The 25735-nt window shown below is 39.9% G+C and overlaps 1 protein-coding gene across 29 annotated transcripts in view; it reads left to right on the top strand.

Moving 5' to 3' along the window:
* FOXP1 (forkhead box P1) overlaps positions 1–25735 on the top strand; it is a 534652-nt gene that overhangs the window by 92577 nt on the left and 416340 nt on the right. For 7 of the 29 annotated variants that reach the window (XM_083601029.1, XM_083601039.1, XM_083601069.1 and 4 more), the window contains exon 4: positions 10625–10710. The exons of 20 other annotated variants lie outside the window; for them this stretch is intronic. The gene's annotated coding sequence lies outside the window, so the exon portion shown is untranslated. Of the gene's footprint in view, positions 1–8996; positions 9052–10624; positions 10711–25735 lie in introns of those variants that run through there. 2 more of the 29 variants (XM_083601040.1, XR_014544951.1) reach the window with 1 other exon arrangement.

Here is a 25735-nt window from a genome sequence, read left to right as displayed (position 1 = left end):
ATGCATTCTTTTTTTCTTTTCTTTTCTTATAAAAGGGGAAAGAAACCATTATTGTACATATGCAATAGCTGCTGATAATCATCAGTATTGTTGTCTTCCTTGCAGTAATAAAAGAACTTTGACTATGCTATAGTAAAGACTGTAATACCATTAGCAACTACCACTGCTGCCACCGTTACTACGAATGTGTAATCTGAAAAAGTGAAAACCAAGTTTGAGTTCTCTGTGGAGCTAATCTTATTACTGATTTGGTGGGCAGCTGTTTAGTCTGATCAGCAAATTTCATACAAACTGAGTTATATCCCTTCTGAGCTAGATCCTTTCACAGACTGAAGATAGGTAGGTCTGAGCTTCCATTATGGCTAGGTTGGGAAGATGTTGGATCTGAACATTTTTACAAACTGCAAGTTAATCTGGGCTTTATTTTAGCCCACCTGAATTAGTCAAGTGTTAGGCTAAGGTTGTATCTCAGATGGTTGGGCTGTGTGTTGACTGTCTAAAGCAGGGGTCAGCAACCTTTTTCGGACGAGGGCTGGTCCACCATCCCTCAGACCATGTGGTGGGCTGGACTATATTTTGAAAAAAAATATATGAACGAATTCCTATGCCCCACAAATAACCCAGAGTTGCATTTTAAATAAAAGGACACATTCTACTCATGTAAAAACACGCTGATTCCTGGACCATCTGTGGGCCAGATTGAGAAGGTGATTGGGCCTCATCCGGCCCATGGGCCTTAGGTTGCCTACCCCTGCTCTAAAGCATACTGTTGTAAGTTAGGCCTTGGCTTTATCCTGTCTAAGCTGGACAAATTCTGATGCTTTTTTGCAATACAGGGATTCTGCTCAATTGCTTGATTCAAATGAAAGAAAACAACAACACAGGGCTACAGTACACTACAATACAAAATGTAGTACCAGGAGAGGCAAGAAAGGGGAAAAAATAAGGTATATAATTTAAAAGAAAATAAGTGAAGTATTTTGGTTGAGATTCAAGTATTTTAATAAGCAATTTGCTGTAATTAAGTAAGGATGAAATGGACCGAAATGGACAGAATGATATAGAGATTTGTTGTCCATTGTGACAAAGTCCATGTGATAAAGTTTTTTTAAAAAGCCTTTAGTACTAGAAATCAGAGAGGAACACATGCCAGCTGAGAGCAGCATACAGAAAGTTTCACATAGATGAGAAATCTAAGGTGGAATCTACAAATATCTAAAAAAAACACTGTGAAAATGCTTTTTTAAAAAAACGTTTTGAAAAATATTTTGAATTTGCCATAGCTCACCATCGCCATCTAGTTTCACATTTTATGGTTTTTACTCAGGGATTATAGATTTTGTTTTTGTCTGTGGTTTGATTAAATAAAACAAAATTGAAAAGTGAATTGAGTTTAGTTCCCATTGACATTGACAGGATATCACTTAGCTTTGACTTAATTTTCACATTGATTTAAATAGGATCTAAATAGGACTAGCTTACTGTGGACCCAGTCCTTTGATTTGGGTCCTAAGAATAATGGGGCTCTCTCACCTCCTTCCCACTGCGCTCCTTGGACACTTAAAAGGCCACTCCTGAAAAACAGGGGAAGCTCTGAAATAGTATTCACAGTAGCATGGGGGACTGCATCTGTGGAGATGGGAATTGGCAGAAATCTCCCCTAATCAGAAGTGCATTCCACTCAAGCAAGTTTTCCATTGGATCAATAATTATAGTACTATCTTGACACAAAGGAGATTGGAATATTTTACTATAATCATCAATGTTTTTCTTTTGAAACACTGTGAATTTAAAGTTTGTTCCTCAAAGATACAAAATGACCAGAAATCTGCAGAACAGTTGGCTTCCTTTTTTCTTTTCTTTTTTGGTCTCTCTCATCCTGAGTTTTAGATTCGTGGCTATATGTTTGTGGTGGAAACTGAATCTTACATTTGTGGAAGGAACTTGGACAGGCAAAGTCAACTCTTTGTCTTCCTTCTCTTATTAGAATCTGAATGACTTTCAGTGCTGCAATTAAGGTCTTTTTTGAGGTAGCTGTTTAAATATTTATTAGCATTGGAGTATTGGGTTTTCTAAATAACTCTTAAGGCATTTGCATGCACACACACAAAACTGTTGACAATTCTGTAGTGGAATAGACTAATTCATTTTTTTTATTTTTTTGGGACTCAGTCAAGTGTGATTGGCTTAGTTACTGAGGAATTTATTTTAGGGAAAAGTCAGTGTCAACTGAAAAATGGTTCCATTCTGAAAAGACAAAAATTCCCTTACTTGTGAAAATGTGTCTTGGCAGCCAATTTGACTTCTGATACAAGATTCAACACTTCTCTTGAAACATGAATATTTGCCATGGCAACAGCAACATTGTGCACCACATGTTGAAGATTTGTTTTCTGTGCTCCCTGGTTAGCGCTGGCAGCATGGACTTTTGGTAACTGCCCCTTGCACAGTTCCTTAATCTACTCTGCTCAAGAGTCGATGCCTTGTCCTGCAGAAGTCAGTTTTTAGATTGCAGAAGAATGGAGTGCATTTTTTTAAAATGGATGCATTACCGATATCTGTGGCTAGTAGGCTATTTTGTGCCTGTTACGTTTGAGCAACTTCAGCAGAGGGCCTGGTTTACATGCTTGCCCTCTAAATGTCGATGGTAGAAGACCTCAACCTCCAGGCTGAGAGGTAACGGGCCTCTGACTACCTGTGCTGAAGAACAATGGCAGAAGAGAGCTATTACACACATGTCCTGCTTGAGGCATCTGGTCGGCCGCTATAAGAATAGGATGCTGGACTAGAAAAGCCATCAGTAGGGTACTTATTCTATTATTATATTCCCCAAAACATTGCTAATAAAAAGCTCAGAATGCAACCTTTTCAGAAGTATGAGTTGTGTAGCAGGTTTTCTCTTTTGGAGACCTTTTATGCCAAGTCTTCATTCTTATTTTCAAGCTCCAAAGGAATTCAAAGAGGTATTTGGAGCGAGGAGCTGAAAGGAACAGGGCTGTGCTGTCTGGGGCTGATGGGAGTCGTAGTTCAAAACATCTGGAGGGCAGCAGCTTAGCAAAGAATGATCTAAGCTCTTTCCTGATCTTATCTAAACCATCTGATGAATAGTTTCAGTTCACTCCCAGCAGTGCATCTACCTAGATTAGACCAAATCTGCATATGATAGCCCTCACTTTACAGAAAAGTGAACTACAATCCACCTGCTCCTAACCTGTAATATTGTGTGTGTGTGAGAGAGAGAGAGAGAAATTGTAACACAATGGTGACAATAGAACACTCAGGTAATTTAAAGTTATAATAGTAACCAGTGATAGTAGAATCTGGTTACTGTTATAATTGGTATATAATTTTTACACAAATACTTTATATTTTGGCTGTGGAATTTTCCAGGTTTTCAGTTTTAAACAGAGTGTGGACTTCTCAAAAGTGGCATTCTTGTTTCCATTTTGCAGTAACATGAAGCAGTTCAATGCTGGATTTTATCCTGTTGAAATACTATCTATTTAAATTCATTTTAACCTATCTATGTATTAAATTGAATATCCTATTGAGATTTCAATTATGCATGAATATGGTACACTTGTTTGTTACTAAGGTGACTAATGTGTCAAGGTTATGTTGATGCTGTACCATTAAAAATGAAATAATAATACAAAAAAGATGTTGACAAGCTGGAACGTGTGCAGAGGAAGGCAACCAAGATGTTCAGGGGTCTGGAAACTAAGCCTTATGAGGAGCGCTTGAAGGAGCTGGGTATGGTTAGCCTGGAAAAGAGGAGACTGAGAGGAGATAAGATAGCCATCTTCAAATAACTGAAGAGCTGTCGCATGGAAGAAGGAGCATGCTTGTTTTCTCTTTCTCTGGAGGGTAGGACTCAAACCAATGGCTTCAAGTTGCAAGAAAGGAGATTTCGACTGAACATTGAGAAAAACTTTTTGACAGTAAGCTGTTCAGCCGTGGAACAGACTCCCACGAGAAGTGGTGGACTCTCCTTCCTTGGAGGTTTAAAGCAGAGGTTGGATGGCCATCTGTCATGGATGCTTTAGCTGAGATTCCTGCAGTGCAGGGGGTTGGACTGGATGACCCTTGGAGGCCCTTCCAAGACTCTATGATTCCTTGAAAAAGAAAGAGTGTAATGCTGGCTAAAATCATTACATCCTATAGAATAAATAAAGTTTGGACAGCATCCTTCAGTTCAGATGTACTTCTGTGAAATTATCTGTTTCATAGCTTAAATCTAATGTTTTTGCATTGCACTGCAAATGTATCACTGGGAGGCTATTTTAAGATATATTTATTAAGGGAGTAGGTACAGTTAGACAAGTCATTGCGGCCCACGTTTTCTTCTTTGGCTTTTCCTTTTATGTTGTTTCAGTTGATTACTGAATGCAAGTTTCTAACTTTTACTGGGGTTTATTAGACCCATATTTTTATTGAGGCCAATAGTACAGAAAGTGATTTTAATAGGTGTAAATATGAACATATCAAAGGCTTGTGAGCTGATCTGTATATCAGAAAAAATAGCCTTCTTGCACCACTTTAGAAGGCTGATAGAAGATCACTTGTCTAAACGTTCTTCTTGTTTAAACTCAGCTCCTTGTACATAGAAAACTTGATTCATTGGGGAAGATTGGCTAGCATTCTTTTCCACGTCCTATTAGCTTTACTCAGACATGTGGGGGGAACATTTAATCATGCAACCCTCTTCCTATATTCTTCAGTTGTACAGTCCCAGCAGAGTTCTGCCTCATGTTAAAAAACAAGGCTGGCCCTCCGCTAGAACTGCATCTTAGTCTCACAGAAGCAAGTGAAGAGAAAACTGAATAGCTTGACATATAACTCTTCCCAGTAATAATAATGTTCAGTACTGATGAAGATTTAGACCAGGTTTGATGGCCACTAGCAATTAAGTTGTGTATGGTTGCGAACTCCTTTCCTGACAGAGCTCCCCTCACCTACATTACAGAGAAATAAATAGAATACTAAGCTATCAATGAGCAGTAATGCCACAACTGCTGTGTTTGTGTCCCTGTCATGCAGCCATTAAAAGGCACAGGAAGCTGTTTCCTACCTTTATGGGAACTTTGATGTTGGGCTGGTGAACTGTCCTCTTACATTGTCTGCATGAAGCAGATATTGTTGGTGGAAAGGTGCTCTGATAGAAAATTTTAGCAGAATAATTTCAGATAAAGCAATTAACCTTTTCCATTAAGCTAAGTAAGGAAGAGGATTATTGTGAGTGGGGAGAAGGCTGGAAGACATTTTATTAAGTTCTTATCCCCACATTTTTTAAAAAGTAAGTTCACATATTTCATGTCATATTTCATGTCATTCTGGACACTTGGCCCGTTTTTGCAAATCCGCTTCATTGAACAACCAAGCCATGGTAATTTGTGCCGTTATAACATCCGCATTGGCTACTGTCACACATGTGGATATAAAAAATTTTTTTCCTTCCAGTAGCACCTTAAAGACCAACTAAGTTAGTTCTTGGTATGAGCTTTCGTGTGCATGCACACTTCTTCAGATACCATGTGGATATGCTTTTGAAGCAGTCCTGTATTTAAGCTCTCGCTCATCTGTTAGCAATGGACAACAAGAAATTCCATGCTGGCGAGGTCATACAAGAGAGGAAGCAGGCTGGTGGAAGAGGGACCAAGCTCTCCGCTTGGTTTCTGTGCTTCTGTTTCTCCCTTTGGCGCCAATAAGAATTCCTGCCCGCCCGCCTCCACCTCATAGCTGTTTGGATGTGTGCATGATTGTCCTGATCATGGCTGCAAATGCTCCAGTTCCCACATGCTGTGTGCCCAGTCACAATTGGGGGAATCACCTTCTATAATTGATTCAAGAGAACACACTAGATGTAGTTGCACACTAAACAGTAAGCATAACATGTGGTTTGGCCCTACATCAATAGGCAGGGCAGAATGTTTAAATAAATAAGCAAGTAAAATGAAAGCTCTTTTTTAATTTGAGATGTAGTCATTAGTCTAAAAATGTAATTCAAGATTTAACATTTGAGTGATGTGCTGATCTCGTTACATTTCTGCCCTTGAAAATACAGTGGCTGTCAATGATAATGGCTGATATTAAACTACATTTTGAACTCCCTTCCATTTTTTATCCAGACACCATCTCTATTATGGTAAAATATGGTAGACTTCATCATAAGCTTTACGGAAATCAGGATACATTATGTCCACAGCATTCCTGTGATGCACTAATCTTGTAATACTATCAAAGAAGATAAGAGATCTGTCAGTTATAAGAAACCCATGCTTTAGTACCATTGGGTGCAACTCATCAGGCCTGGATGTTTGAATTCATTTAAAGTAGCTAGGTGTTCTCTTACCACCTCTTTTCATATCATGGGCTGCAGCTCCCTCCTTGCATAATTTATTCTGTTATCACCAGGTTGGGCATCACTTTCCTTTTGGATGAAGACCTAGGCAAAGTACGTGTTGAGCAATTCCACCTTTTCTCTGTTACCCAATAGCATTTCTCCTTGCTTGCTCTTTCTCTTGCTGTGAACTTATCCAAAGAAACCTTCTAAAATTAATTTTAACTTCTCTTGAAAGCCTGAGCTCATTCTGTGCTTTGGTCTGCCTGACCTTCTCCCTGCAACTGTTGGTTACCTGTGTATACTCCTCCTTTGTAATTTCCCCTTTCCTTCATTTCTTACACACAACTATCTTAAATCGCAGATCGTCTGTAAGCTTATGCAGACACTGGTTTCTTTAGGTACTTCCTATAGTCTTGGCTTCCCCCAAAGAATCCTGGATACTGCCATTTGTTAGTGGTGCTGATAGTTGTTAGGCCCCTATTTCCTTCCCAAAGCTAAAATTGTGTGGGCAGAGGCTTGTATTATATTATTCATTTTATATACTGTGGGAGATTGAATTGCCATAGGGATGGATGAGATTTGGATTCCAAACTTACGGGAAGAATAAGGAATCTAGAATATATAATTTTTAATAAAGACTGGGGGAAATTATTGAATATTTGAAAATATATTGTAAGCAACATAAAACATTACAGAGTTAATGTAAAACGAGCAGTAAAGATAACTTAAGGAAATTTTAGAGAAAATAAATAAATAAGGAATTAATCTGGATATGCAGCAATAAATATAAAATGAAATGAACCACAGATTGGGGGGGAGTCAATTTGAAGTTATTTTCGGTTTTGTTAACTTGTATGATTTATTGTAAAATGGGAAAATAATAAATAAACTTATTAATAAAAAAGAGAGATGGATTCCAGAGCATTTATATACTACAACTTCTGTGTAAGTGATGAAGTGGTGAATTCAGGCTCACATTTTTTTGTGAATAACCAAATCCCAAATGCTTCCCATATTCTTCAATTTGCTTTTAGTCTGTAATGGACATCTTTTTATTTACCACAAATGACATGTTCTCTTTGATCATTACTTTAAAATACAGCTAATATGAAATAAGAAGGGTAGGGGGTCTCCCCCCCCCCCGTTTTTTGGTTTGCAGCACAAGGTACTGCTTAGTGTCACATCCCAATCTCATCCCCAGACAAGTGGTTTGTCCAAAGTTACAACACCTCCCACGACGAGAAAAAAGGAGCCCAAAAGCAACGAAGCACACAATTACATGATGAAAAACAATAAAATGTACCTTCTAACACATACCTCCAGTGATTGTATGACTTTATTATAAAAATTAAATGTAATTGCATTTCCAGGCCCTGCATGAAAAACACCTTACAGAGAAAAGTCTTTGTTTAACTTCAGATTTCCAAAAGGAGCAGCTCACTTGCTGCATAGCTGCCATATCTTAAATGGGATTTGAGAAGTTTCAGTCAGAATAATTGAAAGCCATGGCTCTGAAACATATGAAATAAGTTATTGGAGATATCTTGAACTTGTACCTAACAAAGAATACTGGGCAAAGCATGGTTGTGGACACATGAAAAGAGAGGCAATGCAGAAGGAGATACCTTTAGGCAGGGGGCGCAGCTGTGGATCTTACTATGTGCGCTGTGACAGGAAGCAGGTGCTTCAATGTCCCACACTTATTCATGGTGTCCAGGTGGGATTTTTTTTTTTTTAGCTCCCTCCCCATCTTCAGTGGTGAGATGTGAAAGTTACCTATGAATCAGAACCTATTCATTTCATTAGTGATGAGGGTGGGAAGAGAAGAAGGGTGAGTTCTCCTTCTGACATGATAAAACAGTGTGGCAAGCAGCTAAGTTCCTTGTGATTCCTGTTGTCCGTGCATCTAGTAAAGCCTGAAGCTTATTTGAATGAAGAGATAAGCTTGTAAGAGCAGTGGGCTGAAAATGTCCACTACCACATTTGTTGGCAGGGCCGGATTTAGGTTTGATGAGGCCCTAATCTACTGAAGGTAATGGGGCCTTTTATATGTCCATCTGCCTTTGGCAACAACAAATTGTTGCTGTTTTTTTGTGTTGAAGAGTCGGACACGACTAAACAACAACAACAAAAAATAGGTATCTAAAGCCATTTGCACATGTTGCAATTCACGCAGAATGTAGGAACCCTACATATAGAAATGAGCAAACCAGTGAAATTTTTAGGGAGCAGGCTAGCAGGCAGGGCCCATTACTTACATCATAGGAGCCTATACAACACAAAACACTGTTGCTGTATGTAGGTTTTATTTTATTTGTTTTTTATCTTATATTTTGGAGATGTACATCCAGTTTTTTCCCCTTTAATTTTTTTGGGGGCCCCCAAGAGAGTGGGGCCCTAATCTATAGCTTGTTTAGTTTATACGTAAATCTGGCACTGTTCATCAGATCATTCATTTGTGAAAGTAGGGACCGTTTCAAAACAGTTGAAAGCTTTGCCAGTGCTTCTAGTGGTGGCAAACAGACAAAACGTTTGAGTTTAGCCACTGAGGCAAACTCAAGCCACTGATCTGTTCCCCGAAAGGAACACTTCTCATAATCTCTGTTGCCTTTTGAAGTGGTGGCTTTCAGTCTTTCTTTTCTTTTTCTTTAAGAGGAAGAAAAAAGATTTGATTCTTTCCTCTGCCACCTCATACTGTAACTGCTGTGGTAAGTCTCCTTTCTTAGCAACATTTTAAAGAAATAGATGCTCCCCACTGACTATCAAAAATGTTCCAGGCCAGCTTTCCCTCAGCCACTGAAAACACCAGAAAATGCTGAAGTGAAAACTGCAGCCCAGAACTAACTTACTAACCATCACCACAGTATCTTAAATAGATTGGAAATGAGTATATTGATACTTGAAAATGAGAAGGGAAGATGCACAGGCCTAGAAGAGATTCTGATGCCCAGAAGAAGGAAACTACTAAATATGTATGGTGTGAAAATATAGACGTGAAGTTTTGAGGGAAAGAATTTGTATATGACTCACGTGGGAGGTGGGGAAAAGGCAGATTCTGTATATAACTGTGGAAAGGGAGAAGAATGACAGGATTGCTCTAATATACTAGTATCCAGGAGTCGTTGTTAAATAAAATAATATGCTTATTTGAATGGGGTATTACTCTGTAGCAGGAAAGATTGTGGATAGCACCCTGCCATTCTTTCATGCTAAGGATCTGTATTTCATTCCCAAATTAAGAGACTAAGTATTACCACAATACTTTGCTTCCCCTTGTGTTCGTTTTCAATCCGCATTTCCTGTTACCAAGCCGGATCGCTTAATCTCACACTTATCCTTAACTTGCTTTTTATCCTTATCCTTTGCAATTGATAGGTTCCTCTTCAATTGACCTCTCCACAAGATCTCCTCAACTGCCTTTTTTCCTGAAGCATACAGCTTTGGATATGATCCATAGTGAATTGCTTACTCTGCAACCAAATGCAGAATTAAACAGATTTACTCTCCTTCATATGAAAAACTCAGGATTTTTAAAAAGAAAAATGCACTTTGGTTATTCAGACGTCTAAAATGTGTGGGGCTACATAGTAAAAAAATATTAAATAGTTGTTGTTTTTCACCTTCAAAGATGTAACTAGTAATAATTTGTTGGAGTTCAGTAGGAATTAATTTATTCATTTAGTTTATATAAATATTTACAGGTGCTTTTTGACCCCACATGGGCCTCCAAAGCAACCCAGAGAACACAATAAGAACAATTAAAAATAAAATAACCAATTAAAATTTAATCAAATTATGCAGTTATGTGAATTAGATATACAAGCCCAGAAACAGAAGCTAAAAGAGAATATTTTCATTTTAATAGTGCTTCTCAATCTCTCTTACTTTAGTGTGCCTTCTAAGGAATGGGAACTAGGTGCAACTAAGTTACAGCACAATATTATGCATGACTAGTCAGAAGTAATGAATTTAATTAGGCTTCCCCTTACATATGTGGATATAGGACTGTACACTTACCTGGGAGTTAGCGTCATTCAAAACTAATAGCTTATAAGTAAACATACACAACAGGGGTGGGAAACCCCTTTGGCTCTGTGGGGTCAGATCTTTTTCTGGTCCCACTGTGAGGCAAACCTTGACAGGTGGGTTGCCTCATCCACTTGTCAAAATACCTTGTGTGGGGTTCTGAAGCACCACATTGCCTGGCCTGTGCTTGTTGATTCCTTCCTGCTTGCAGCCAGTTCCTACAACAGGCATCTTTATTTCTCCCCTCTCCATCAGCTCACAGGGAGGTGAGAAAGAAGTAAGCTACCAACGTAGAATTGCAGCCTATCCTCCTGCCCATCAGCTGATGTCACAAGTGACAGGTGAGCATGGTTGGGGGAAATGGCATCTCAGGCCAAATTTGATCCATGGCAAGCCCAGGTTCCCCACCCCTGATGTACAGGATTTTATTATTAGTCCATAGTGTTTTTGTGCGTGACTGTATATACATATATGATCACATACATGATTTTCAAATTGCTGGCAAGCTTTTTTAAAAGAAGTGGTGGATAAATTTTATGGCAAATAGGTCGTAAGTGGACAGTGAATTGCAGGTATGTGTAGCAACATAGCTGCCGTTTCCCATTAATATATAAGTATTGCCAATGTTATTCAGTAGTTCCCAGCCATTCTAAGGCTGATTTTTGTTCTTCTGTTGTCTGGTAGAGTCCAGGAAAGGAGTAAAATTGGATTAGCATTGATAATGCATTAAACCAGCCTATTAATATCGACAAGCTGTCAGTGTTGTTATAATGCTATTGTAGTAACCTGAGTAAACTGGTAACATTTTTATACGGCCACATAGTAATCTCAAAATTATCAGGCCACAAAGGTGATCTTCGTTTTGATCCTTCCATCTTCACCCAGTTTCCTTCGTAATCTTACCACACTTACGGATTTGCTCCCATCCCACCATTTATTTATTTATTTAACCTTACTGACATTCCTCTCCACCCCACCCACACAAATCCCAAGGCAGCGCTTTCAGAATGTTTAATAGCAGTACTTAGCATTTATAAGCTGCTTTCAAAGTGCTTCACATATATTACCTCAGTGATTTTATAAAGCAGGTGTATATTGTATATAGTATATTGTATATCTATATTGTATATAGAGGATGGAGGCCAAGAGATGATAGCTTATTGGAGACTATTTAAGCTGCAATTCTGTATGCATTTTCCTAAGTCCTTTTCAACTCAGCGGAGCTTACTTCTGAGTAGGTGTGCCATAGGCAGGCTGGCATAATGAATTCATATACGAGGCAGGATTTGAACTCACGTCTTCCCAGCTATCAGGTTATACTCTTAGCCATGTGGTAGGGGACAGTGGGGTTGGGTGGTGGCGATCCCGCTGGTAAATTTGCACTGCACTGACCTTGCCACTGCCTGGACCCTATCGTCCCAATATGCAGCAGCAACACAGGCAACTGTGGAGGCCTGGTGAATGCCAACACTCCCACCTGCTATCTGTTACTATCCACGCCACTCAAAACCTACAAAAATTACTGGGCCCAAATTCTTCAGCTCAGTCCTGGTCAAAATAGATTTCTGTTTCTTTTGAGAACACTTCTCAAAGTTCCCCTGGGGGGTCCTTTCAATGGAAATTCCTAAGATCAACAGCTGACTTTTGCTGTGTTCTTCTCCTTAATTCTTTATCATCTGTTTGTCAAACTGATGGCCACTGAATTAAGAGGCGTCTCAGGCAGGATGCTATGGGCTGCAGAAAAGGGCAAAGTAGGTATTTTCTTCAGTGTTTTTCTCCAGTTTCCTTATGAAAATTGGTTGCAAATGGGAAATGAAAAAAGGGCTGCTTTTTCATAGCCAGAAAAGGCCATCAAAGTAAGGGATCACTTAATGCAAAAGAAATCTGCAAAGATTAGGAAGCCGCCTTATACGGAGTCAGATCATTGGTCCATCTACCTCAGGGCAGGGTTGGAGAATTATATAGTAGAAATGGTGCAAAAAATAAGGAAAGGTATAGCTATATGGTGCTGCAAGCAACCCTTCCTTGCACATTTTAACAAGCATTTTTAGAAAAACGTTAGATGAAGATTAAGCGATGTCCTATCATTCGAATAAACCTGCTCACTGGAGCTAAAGTTATTCGTTAAATGGTGTAAAAACTATGAATTATGTAATGATGATTACTATGATCAACAATCACAGATAAGTTGAATGCTGTGCAGTTGGTTTTTATTAATGATTATTATGTGTGTGGGTTTTTGTTTAGATTTTTAACTCACCCTGTCTTAAGGTGGGTCAGAGCTGGAAACTGCATATTATAATATTTAATCGGGGGAAATATAAATATAAGATTTAAATCTATCTGTATCTCTCTCTCTCTCATCTATCTATCTATCTACCATCTATTTAAAAATTTAAAGAGGATGGTTGTCACCCACTACATATAAGCATAATTAGCTTATATGTGTTTTGTAGAGGGACCATATAGACAGGGCTTCCATTTTATCCCATGAACTGTTTTCATTCTGAGCATAGATTCCTGAAGCCTTTGGAACTGTTGATGCCTTCTCACTACACAGGTAAAGCAGTTTCAAATCTGTTTCATCCTTCATGGCTCTCAAATAATAAAATCATAATCCTTAATATTGTAGTTTTGTGAAAGGGCTAGAGGAACACCATTCAAAAATTCAGAGCATCGTCATAGAAGAAAATGTTTTCAGGGTTTTGAGTTGTCAGAAACCATTCGGTGAGAACTAGAACTGCTGCTCACTCCCTTGCTGTAATTGTATGCAGCACCAGCTGGGAATATTGTGAGACTGGTACAACTGCAGTAGTATATGCTGATGGTATCTAGCTATACATCTTGTTAATGATGAAGGCGGTGATAATGGCCTTTTGCATTGTTCTGACATAATGCTGAGTTAAGAAGTTTGATGCAAGATTTTAGCAACAGTAGTGCATTCACCTGCAGGCTGGAACATCCAGTCTGGAGGGTCCTACCCCCAACCTCACTGCCTCCTCATCCCACTGCATCCTGATAAACACATTCAACTATCACTGCCAGGAGGGTGCCACACTGCTCCCCTCCTCTGCACAGCTGCTGGTTTTTAACCAGGCCTAAGTGATGCTAAGGGATGTGGGTGGCGCTGTGGGTTAAACCACAGAGCCTAGGACTTGCTGATCAGAAGGTCAGCAGTTCAAATCCCCGCGACGGGGTGAGCTCCTGTTGCTCGGTCCCAGCTCCTGCCAACCTAGCAATTTGAAAGCACGTCAAAGTGCACGTAGATAAATAGGTACCGCTCCGGTGGGAAGGTAAACAGCGTTTCCGTGCGCTGCTCTGGTTCGCCAGAAGCGGCTTAGTCATGCTGGCCACATGACCCGGAAGCTGTACGCCGGCTCCCTCGGCCAATAAAGCGAGATAGGCGCCGCAACCCCAGAGTCGGTCACGACTGGACCTAATGGTCAGGGGTCCCTTTACCTTTACTTAAGTGATGCTGAATAGAGGAAAACAGCCAAATAATGATTTGAAGGTAGCCTCTGAGCTGATTCAGACATTATGTTTAGTTGATGTGAAAACTAAGCCCCACTAAACTCAATAGGACTTCTGAGTACACATGCATAGGATGGATTGCAATGTTAATGTTTCCGTTCAGTGTTGGGGCACCTATGACTCCACAGATGTTGGACTCCAGCTCTCATCAATGCAGCCAGCACAGCCAAAAGCCACACAACATCTGGAGGGCCACAGATTCCCCACCACAGTTGGATCAATGTGTGCAAACGATGACCAAGGAGATATTGCTGGTCAGCTTCCCACCTGTTTGGCCGATAGCCTATTTTGCCATGAGACCTCTCAGTCTAATCAAACTCCACCACCCAGCAGAAGGGGGGGGGCGGAGGGGTCGATTGCTCTTTCTGATTGGTAAGGGGACAATTTTTTAGAGGGTGAGAATATCTTTAATGCCTCTCTAACAGCACACTAGGTGTCCATAGAATTATTATTCAGATCAATGGATCTAGCCTGAATCCATAAGATGTTACTTTAATATTCCGATTTTAACTATTATAAGCCACCTTAAATAACACATATATATGAGAAAGGTGTGGGGTGTAATTCCTCGTATAAATAAATAGTTAGCAGTCAGAACACCATAAATTACTTGTATTCATAAACATCCCTTATCTTCTCACTTTGAAATTACTAATAAGAATCCCAGGGCTGTAAATGTATGTCCCTTGTTTATATTTATAGGGCTATCTAGTTTGTTCTAATGAATGCATCACAATCTTTAACACACGCCTTTCCAACTAACACCCAGGACATTAAGAGACCTTTTCCAAGCTATAAAAATATATTTATTCATTAAATTTTCACTCAACAGAAATGTCAGATTAGTAACATGGTATTTTTTGTATGGCATCAAAAATAATAAAAAAATTAAATCCGCTCATGTCTCCTGGTTGCACTTCTGTGTCACATGAGGACAATATAAGAATTTTGATTGGAGCCAAACACATGATGTTTTATACCATGAGGCAAAAGTTTCCTTTCCTTTGTGCAGAAAATGTTGATATAGGGACACTGTCAAACCAGCAATTTCTCTCATCAGGTCAAAGTAGTGCAGCTTCCAGTGCCAATTGTTGTTGATTAGTCCTAATCCGTAGGGAGGGTGTCATTAGTTTTAGTATCCCTAGTGCTATGGTTCTCCTGTAAGGCTAAACCACGGTTTAGAGTACATGCATGAGCAGGTAACCCAAGAGAAGCCTTAGGTTCATGTGCTACCCCTCCCCCTGACCACATGAACGAGAAAGCCTTACTAGGATTTAGTTTCACAAAAGCATGAGTTGCTATTTAGTTTGAACCAGAAACAAACTCCTATTAGTTAAACAAGTAAGGTTAATAAACCATGTTTTGAAGTTAGCTAGCTTAGAAACTAACCAGAGTGTATTTTAAACTACAATTTATTGTTTGTATGTCAAATGAACATTAGTGGCAATCTGGTAAAGACCTTTCCATGGAAAGAAAAAGAAGCCAAAGCGTAATTCAAGCATGTTCCTGCTTGTGCACTTCATGCTAAACCATGGTTTAGGTTTAGCATTATGTATAAGTACAGCCAAACTTTGAATTACTTCCTATTCGGTGAAGGACATGTCAGGAGAGTTCTATCTGCCTGATTTCAGACTTGATGAAACTTAACGTTTACCAATAATGTTAACAATCATAGATAATATCTATAAAGATTAGGAAAGCCATTTATAATATTTCATCTTAGCTCTGTTCTTAAATTAATAAGATTTTCATTTGCACTCACACCTACAGTCTTCATCTGTTTGTGTGGCCACTGCCCAATAGCAGGATAATAAGTCCATCTTAAAAAGTCAGGAAAGGGAACTGTAAGACTACACAAATCGGAGAGGCCCCCGAAAACAGGTGCAATGCTTGAAACTATTTTAAACTTTGGGTGAACATTTATTGATTTCAAGCTCCTGGCATTTTGTTAAGCTTAAAGTAAAAAATTCTGCATGGAGTTTAAAAATAAGCAGGATATCGGATTTCTGAAATCCACATCTTTGAACTTATGTTAATTGCTTTGTAATATACTTAGAACAAATGCTTCTTGGTAGCTTAGCAAGCCGCATTTAACCCGTGAGATAAAATTTAAACCAGCCCACCTGCTCTAGCATATTTTTATTTATGCGTGGCATAATGCCATATGGTCCATGTTAGAGGTCCTCCAAAATATATTGCTAACTTTATAGTTAAGCAATCAAGCAAATCCAGATCGGCTGTTGCCAACTCAACGCATTTCATGTGATTTCTTGTCAATATTTATTTATTTAAAATATTTTAAGTCTCCTTTTAGAGCTGAGCTCTCACATGGTTGCTTCCAGAAAATAGAACACAAAATAATTCATCAACATTGAAATCTAACCATAGACACTAATAAACACGAAGGAGCAGCAATAACAGTATTAATAGCATTAAGAAAATAGTTATTTTATTTGAAAATGCATTCTTATACGTTTTGAATTTGTTATGCAATAAATGTGGCCAAAACAGCCACAGGACTTCCTGCCTTTTCATCCAGTGTGTAGATTCAGATGTCACATCACCAAGTCATCAGATCAAGCCTTACGAATTTGTACAACCATTTGCATTCCTTGTCTTCTGTCCCATGCAAATGTCCACCTCTCTTTGGTGGTTACTGATAAGGTTTTTGTGAGATGCCTTCACCCAGTGTAACTGCAGTTCACTCTCAAACTAGAGATTGAAACCAGCTAAACTATTTTTATGATAATTCTGACAGCACAGTAAATCATAGCTCGCTGATAATCACAAAAAAGATGTGGTAAATGCATGGACTGAGGGGGGAGGAAGAATGCACAAACCTGTGAGGTACTCTAAATAGCAAAATAATGGTTTGTGGTTGGTTTTGCGGTTGATGTCTGAAACAGGCCTTTGCAACACTTGAATATAATCAGTTTTAATTTACAGAATCCGTGGCCAGAAGTATTTAATAATCCTCCACTGTCCCCTAAAAAAAGGACCCCTATAAAATGTTTAATTGAGTTCAACCATATTCTGAGAAATTAAACACATATCCATTTCTTTTTCTTGTTTGACATAGCTTCAGCAAAACAAACATGGCAGTTCAGAATTAACAGATGGAAGTGTGAACCCTTCACAGTACTTGAAGCATTGCTCAAGAGTATTTGATCAACGCAGATTCAAAAATATTTCCCAACATAATATCTATTGAATTCATGTTATTCAAGGTCTGTTTGGCCTTTAATTTTTCATGGGTAACGTAGATGTTAGGAGCCCATGCATACCTGTTAAAAATGAGCAGTGCAAATTGCTGGCATACAGTTCTTGCTTTAGGACACATCTCTGAAAGCAGCTGAGAAGAGATACCTAGGTTAGCAATTCACTCTTTGTGTTGTAACAGTTAGGCAATGATGTGAGGGATGCATCTGAAATACCTGCTAAAAAGTAAGATCTAAATTCTACTGGTCTGTGCAGTTTTGGGTCCAAATATTATATGGTTTGTGAGATTTAGAAGAAGTGATAAGCGGATCCCCTGTCTCCTTCCAATATGCACAGGGAATAATTTGGGGGAGCAGATTATTTTACTGGGTGACTTCTAGATATTTGGCAAAATAATATGGGCTCTTAATTGGCACTGGTGTGTATTTATTCCCTATTGTCAGGGGACAGAAAAGTCTGCATATCAGCAGTTTTGGGTTAGCATCTTCACTGTCTTGCCAGCCCCTGGATCTACCTGCAGTTTTGCTAGCCCCACTCTCCAGAGTGAAGAGCCAGAAGCCTCAACACTGTCCTCAGATATCGGGGCCGGAAAGAAATGCCATACAAGTTACATTCCTAGGATAACTTGGGGAGTGGGTCCACATTCCTGGCCTCGCCTGAGCCTGTGAAACCTTACTGATGCCCACACATTGAGTATGGATTTCTGCAAAAGAGAAGTCTACGTGTGTAAACTTACATGAAAGCTGAAACACTGTGTTTTGGCTCTCGGGAAAGCTACATGCATAGAGGTTGAAGTATAGGTCTCTCTGCAGATATCCATTCTGAATGTATGGAAGTCGCTGGGCAAGGGCAAGGAAGGGCAAGGAAGGCAGGGCAAGGAAGCTACGTAAGCTCAGGGGCATGGCTAGTGGTGTGGTTCTGCTCCCCAGTAATTATGTGGCACAGGCTCCACACCCTCATGTACCCATAATATCTTCCATTGTATCTTTTGTGATAAATTATAACCATTGCCAGGCACGTTGGTAACAATTCTTGGCAGAAAAGTGGGTGATAAATTAGTAAATAATACTGCAGCATCCTGACATGAGCCCCACTGTTGTTTTCACCACATTTTTGCATGTGGTGGCAGAGGGGAGAGCTCAGAACAGGCAGTGTAATAAGGTCTTAATTGGGCCGTAGGGTCTGTCACAAATTTCTAGAGATAGTAAGCATCTTAGGGTGTGTGTGTAGTTTTTGCGATCCACAACATTTCTGGATGCTGTGGCGAACATACACAGCAGTGCCCTAAGGTTCCTGTTGTCCCTGGATACTTCTTAGCATGCTTGCGGCAGCACCTATAAACTCCGAGAACCCTGGATGCTGCAGAGCATAACTGTAGAAGCATCTAAGGCTTATTACAGCAACAGAGCTCTGGCACTTTCCATGTTGCCCTGTTGCCAAGGAATTATTGGAAAAGGAACAGGAGATGGAGAAGGGCACTATGTAAGTATGTGTCAAAACAAACCCATTTAGGATTGGCCCAAACTCCAGGGAGGTTTAGATCCGATCCTAAGTGGATCTGGGAAGGGCAGACCTGGTGTCTGACCCCCAACGTACCATTTTTAAACACCATCCCATAGCTTGTTTCTGTGTCCTATAGACACGCAGCCATTCTATTTTAAGAGCACATACAGTAGTATTTTCTACCAGCTCACAGCCAGATTGTCATGCTTGGAAGTGAAATTTGTTCAAGGAATCTAGCTTTTTCTCCCCTCTTAGGAATTGCCTCTGGTCTCTCTCCAATTATTTCGTATGCCAACTATGTGAGAAACTCTGTAGAATATGCCTGGCACTGTGGGTTGAATGTCTAGGCAGGCTTGAAGAGCTACACTAAGGGCTGGAAGACGAAGTACAAATCGTCTACACTCTGGGTGGTTGCAGCGCCTTATTGGGATTGCATTTATCTAGCAGCATTAAACTGTTGCAGAAATTTTGCATCCCCATAGCTTTTGATCTCTAAATTGCACGTCTTAACAAACCCTATGTCTTAACAATACAGATTAAAGTAAGAAAACAGATGTCAATGGCATGACATCTGTGATGCCAATAGGGAGAATGCAGCCTTGCCAAGATGTTCTGTGGTTTGAATTCTCATACAGCCAATGTTTCTTACACAGACTCCACATATCTGAATCCCAGATCTGGATCTAAGATGTGGTACTGCTGAATGTCTGGAACTAATGGCTGACCAGGCACTGTGGTCTAAACCCCTGAGCCTCTTGGGCTTGCCAGTCCGAAGGTTGGTGGTTCGAATATGCGTGATAGAGTGAGCTCCCGTTACTCTGTCCCAGCTTTTGCCAACCTAGCATTTCGAAAGCAGACCAGTGCAAGTAGATAAATAGGTACCACTGTGTTTCCGTGCGCTCTGGCTTCTGTCACGGTGTTCCATCGTGCCAGAAGCTGTTTAGTCATGTGGTCTGCAGTCAAACACTGGCTTCCTTGGCCTGAAAACAAGATGAGCGCCGCATCCCGTAGTCGTATTTGACTGGACTTAATTGTCTAGGGGTCCTTTGCCATTTTAACTTTACAATTAATATTGATTGCCTATTACATGCTGATAACAAGTAGTTATCATCCCCGTCAGCCAGCTACAGCTCTCTGCCCTGAGAGACTTGCAGTGTTAATTTTGGCATGGGAAACAACAGAGGATGGGGTGTAATGGAAGCAGGGCATAAACAGGGAGCAGTAAGGCCTGTTTCATGGGAGGGGGCTGGCCTCTTTGCATATTTTAGCTTACAGTTTGCACATTCAAAATTACCCACTGGTTAATACTGCAGCGTAGTTGTAGGGGTGAGTTTCTATGAAGCAAGGGGATATCTTCCTTAGATTTCAAATATCTAACTCCTACTCAGAAGTATGGCTTATTGTGGCCTTTCCCTATGCACTTTTCCTCAGGAATAAGTCTCTTTTATTGTTTAAAATTCACATGCACACACACTTTGTTCAGAGTGTTGATCATTTTTCCTAGCCTCCAAGGAGACCATTTTCTTACTCATATTCTCTACTGTAAACTTAGAACTAGCCAACCAAGTCCAATGAATCCTGTGGTTATAGGACAAAAAAAGCCCCAACAGAGGACATAGTGGTAAGCCATTAACTATGATTAGGAAAATTAGCCATTGCACAAGGTGCGTGCTAGCTGGTGCATGTATCCCAAGGAGTCCTGCTCTTCCAGTGGGGAAACAAATCACAGAGCATCTCTGGCTTATTGTTACGCCTGAACTAGCACTCATGGCTTGTGTCTTCAAAGTAAGCAGCGACTGGGAACCCAAGAACTAGCCTTCTGCTGGAGGAAGGGAGGCATGAAGTGAGAGATCTCAGCGTTCAGCCCCTTCGCAGGCTAGTTTGCTTAACAATAGTTAAGTGTTACATCTGAATGCAGTCAGTGTGTAAACTAACTTGCTTGCTTACATGCTATTTCTCATTCTGTTCTCGAATGGAAGACATCTCATATACAGATATGTTCTATGTACTTTCTCAGCAGCCACTGTGAACCCTGTTTGCTCATTTATATATGGCTTTTAAAAGTCTCATAACCTGGGATGGAGTTGTTATTTTTTTACCTATGTGCATATGTAGTGTTTTTACAAAAAGGTGTCAGATTGGGGACATGTCAACCCTGGACCATGGGAAGAAGTGTGCTTCTAGAAGTACAGGGGATTTTCAGGAAGGTGTTGTTTGAAGTTAACCATTTTTTTATATTTCCACAAGCATTTCTTGAGTCAAAATATATAGTTGCTGTGATAGATACATCTAAACACTGTAATCGGATTACAATGTGAGTAAAAATAGGTAGAACTCCCCTTTTCTTCTTTGTCTGTTTCTTTCTTTTGCACGATAAAACCCTAAAAGATTCTGCTGCCTCGCTAATAAAATTCACATTTCTTTTATGAGCTTGGCTTATTTTAATGAACATTTTACATTTACCGTGCTACATTAGCAAAGTGTCTCCTGATTTTATGTAACAAAGGTTTACATAGTGGTTTTCAGATTACTTTCTATACCCCTCAAAGCTCTTAAAATGCAGTATTTCAGTCAACAATTATCAACCCAAGATGGTGATGCTGCTGCTGCATTAAAAAGACAGAGGCCTGCTAAGTATCTTTTAGGGAGCTGTAATAGAATGTAATTGTTGGAAAAGAGAGTTTGTTCTCACAAGGAGCAAGAATAAGGAATCCCTACCAGCTCATCAGTCCTGAGTTATTTTACAGTAGTAAAACTAGATGCTTGCTTTGTCAAACACCATTGGAGTTAGCAAAGTAGGCTATACCGTGTTGTATTCTTGACTAATGGCCCTTACTTGAATGCTGTAACAAGTTAGAAAGATTAAAAGCCATACCACTGTAATAATACTTCTGTCTTAGACAATACTTAGAAGGATGTTCTGATGTAGCTTACATTTTGCATTGCACTGTAGGGCAATTACAGCTTTCCCCGTATCATAATTTTTAGACAAAAGTTCCTGGCAACGACCCATTCCAGAGCGATTTTCATTTATGAGCTTTACTCATGACCTGTCTTTTCCAGTCTCCAAATCCCTCTTTGATCTCTTGATACCCTCTATCAAAATGTTTTTGCCATTCTTCATTAGCCTGGGCAATGTATTGATACATCTCCCAGGACCGGTGTGAGGGCCAGAGCATGATGACGCCTTCACCCAGTGGCATATCACAGGTGGGGCTTGACTGTGCCTGGCACCCTCCACCACCAGCCCCTGGCACGCGGAGGAACAAGCCGCATTGGCTGCTGGGGTGAAACCACTGCTTCTCCTGCTGAGGGAGCTGAGAAAGAAGCAGGTTGACAAACTGATGTGGAAAACATATGTACTGTACGTCAACCGCGGCCATACTCACAGAGAGACACTGTTTGACCCCCTTTTCTCTGTTCGGAAGGGAAGGTGGTTGTCCAGTCCTGAGATCCAGTGAAATCTGGGCATGTTCAATGTGGTAGAGTTTAAGGCTCCAGTGGTGCCTTTTTTCAAACTTTTTTCAAAGAGGGCCAGATTTGATGACGTGAAGGGCTGTGAGGGCCGATCAAAGGGCCAACCAAAGTTGCTGACCCTTTTTTAGGATTGAGGTTGATGGATTTTAGGATTTAGGGTATTGCCCCAAAGCCATTGAAAACAGGAACTGAACAGGAAGAGCAAGCAGTCCCTTGTGCACTGTGGCTATTTGAGGGGATATTTACTAAGAACTACTGTGGACACCATAGGAAGTGTTGGTGGGCCCATGGGAACCACAATGTGCTAGGCCCTTATCCCTGGCACCTTGTAGAGGTAAGTGCTTATCTCATGCTCAATATCTTGTTTACCTGTTGGGCAAGTCTTTAGCATGGTACATAGGCAAACTGATTCTTCTTACACACACAGTAAACTTCCTTCACTAAAGAACAGCCAAATTCTCCATGGATTTTTCATTTTGATATTACATTTCTTACATATATTCACCCACAATCATTGCAGGGAGGAAGCAATATCATTGTTGTATGCCAGTGTTACAACACAGCAGTAGTAGCAACAGTGGTAGTACCTGGGGGAAAAAAACACTCTCAAGAGGTGGGCACAGTGGACGCTCGGGTTGTGAACGTGATCCTTGCGGGAGGCACGTTTGCAACCCACAGCGTTCGCAACCTGCAGCGCCATGTCTGTGCACGCGCGGGTTGTGATTTGGAGCTTCTGTGCATGTGCAAAGCGCGATTTAGCGCTTCTGCACATGTGCGAGCCCCGAAACCCGGAAGTAAGCCATTCCGGTACCTCCGGGTTTTGGCACATCCGTAACCCGAAAACGCGCAACCTGAAGCGTCTGTAACCCAAGGTATGACTGTATTGCCAAAGTGATTCTTCATGATTGCTGTACAACAGTTTATCAAAAAGCACAGTACAGGTACTTGGGCCTTTCACCTCCTCTTGCTGGCTCCATCATCTGTAGGTAGTAGTCTTTAAGACATTCTCTCCCAACCAGCATGCCAGTTTTGAATTTAATACAGCCTTAGCAGGAATCATATCCCCTTTTCTTCATCCTGCTGGAGCAAAGCTTTTCCTGCTGCTTAAAACTGTAATTTTGGATAAAAGGATATGTAATAACTTCAAAAAAAATGTGAGAAGATCTTCTGTTAATACAGGATAAACTCCCTTTAACTTCAGAAAGCTTAAAGTCAAATTTGGCAGAGCTTACAAGGGTGGTATATATGGAGGCTGGATTGTAGTAACCACCAATATATCCAGGGGAGGAAAAAAACTTTTTATCTGTTTTGGATTATGTTAGACGTCTGCTGGACTGCCCTGTCTTATTCTGCACATGCCTGGCAGGTACGAGGCAAGAGTTCCCCTGGTGCTTGCTACTTTCTAGAGAGCTTCAGTATATGAATTTGGCATTTTACAATCTTTGACTCTTCCTCCTCTACCACCTCTGAGCTGCGTGTTACATTGGTATAAAATGTGGTAACTTTTTCTAAAGAAGAATTCCGGGCAATAAGTCTTCAAGATTGTAACTAAGACCAAGAGCTATCATTTGTTTCTGTTATTTCACCCTTTATGGAAATAAAATAAAATAAACCAATAGGCTAACATAATGCCTAACTGAAGCGTGATTCAACCAATTGTCTTCTTATTTTTATTTTTAAATGTGTGTGTTGGTTAAATCTTGTAATGAAAGGGGAGCTGTTGTTGTTGTTGTTTAATGCTGGAACCTGATTTTGAATTCTTCTAAAACAAAATAATTGGGATTACTTTAGAAATCAGAATAAAACCCATCTGCAATTGAAGTTTCGTGATCTATAGTAAGATTGCATAAGGGCACAGAATGAGGCATCTGATTAATTATGGTTTTTTCCGGCTTTTTTGGCATTCTGTTTATGACAATTACACGACTCTTTATTAACTCTCTGGAAGAAAGCAGTGTTACAGGATGAGAAGAGACTTCCTTCATCTGTTACCCCGTAGGTAATTTTTGTGCTTTTTCCAATATTTAAGTGCCTCTTAACTGCTTGCTGTCCATCTGTATACCATTCATAGTACTGTAAACTAGTATATGTAGCATGACCTTGTAACTTGCTTTGTTTGTGCATCTGCCAGGACAATATGTTGCCTTTCCTTAAAATGCAAATATGCTGCATACGGCAGAGAGCTCCTTAGTCAATAAATAAATTGAGGTTAAAAAAAAAAGCCCTGTACCTAATACCCATTTAATTTAAATTCATTTTATAAACATAAAGACGCCTTTTAAGAGAAGCTTTAATTCAGACTAGCACCTTGATTTGTGGTTGCCATGGAGAATCAAATCTGTCATTTGACAAGAAAAGTCACCCATTTATGACAGCACTTTATCTTGTCTCTCCAGGGGAAGAAAATGTCAAAAGTGAGAGCAGGGGAAAAAATAAAGCCTTGAAACACCAGAATTTCTTGATTTCATTTTTATTATTCAGCTATCATATCCTTTCTGATAATAGCAACTTGGTGAAAATAAATAATGTTCCTACAGTAAAATCAAATATTTCCTATTGGAATGGACAGGGCTCTTTGTGACTGTCAGAGCTGTGAAGTCTGGCAAGAAATAGTGTTATTAGATAAACCCACAGTGCCCAAATCCCATTTTCTTTTCATTACAGTGTCAAAATAATTATACCTGTGTAATTTGGGTAAGAAATTGTAGAATAAGTAAAATGGTCCATCGTAACAGATTGCTTTAAGGCTGTGTTATTATGGGGTGGGGTTTTCGTCAGGCTGTAGGAAAAGAAAACGGCGTTATAAAAAAGTATTCAAAATTTCATTTGAATAACGATAATGTAGCTAACCTATCATATTATTCGCAGGAACATGAGAAGGCAAATGCTGTATTCCATATATCTCTATCTATATAGTTATATAGCCGTGCAGTCTTTTACAGAAGAGAGTTAAAAGGTGAAGGGTTTTCCCCCCCTTTCTTTTTCTTTTAACACTTCAGAGATTCTGACCTGAGATTCATCAAAAGAATTCCAGAGGTATTGCGTGAAATCTTGGGCGATCAAGGACTCTTGGAAAGTGATTGTATATTGAAAGGCTTAAGAGTAATAAGAATTGAGTAATTCTTGGAATGTGGCCAGAAGTTATAAGTGTTTACGAATGTGTGTTTATATTTAGCGCATCTACGCTTCAAATCTGTCTCAGGGGCATAAGTGATATTTCTTTTTACAGTGAGTCCTAGAACGCTGTTTAAGTGTCCCGACTAAAATAATCCATGCTATTCCTGCTTTTCTTGAGAGAGCTTTCCTCGGTCTGCTAATGCGTTGTATGGGTTGGTTGTGGTTCAAACATAATCTCGTATCAATGAGATAATATTATAATAAAGTCCTTTAGTGAGGGTTTAGCGTAAATATACAGCTAGTGACAGGAGATTTTTTTTCTTCTTCTATCTGGAACAGTTGTGCCCAGCCTAGAAGAGATTATAACCCCACAGTATAGGCAGGAGGGGGGTGGGGGTGGGAAGTGGACAGAAAGGAACGGGTTGATCACTCTTTTTAAAAAAGATTGGCTTACAGCGTTGGTTTCATAGCCAGCAATACGTGGGATCTGCTGTGAGGAGACGGGCAGTACAATAGTTT

This window comes from Podarcis filfolensis (genome assembly GCF_964270895.1).
Source record: "Podarcis filfolensis genome assembly, chromosome: 2".
Taxonomy (NCBI): domain Eukaryota; kingdom Metazoa; phylum Chordata; class Lepidosauria; order Squamata; family Lacertidae; genus Podarcis; species Podarcis filfolensis.
Note: the sequence above shows the minus strand (reverse complement) of the source record. Positions and strands in the feature narration are given on the sequence as shown.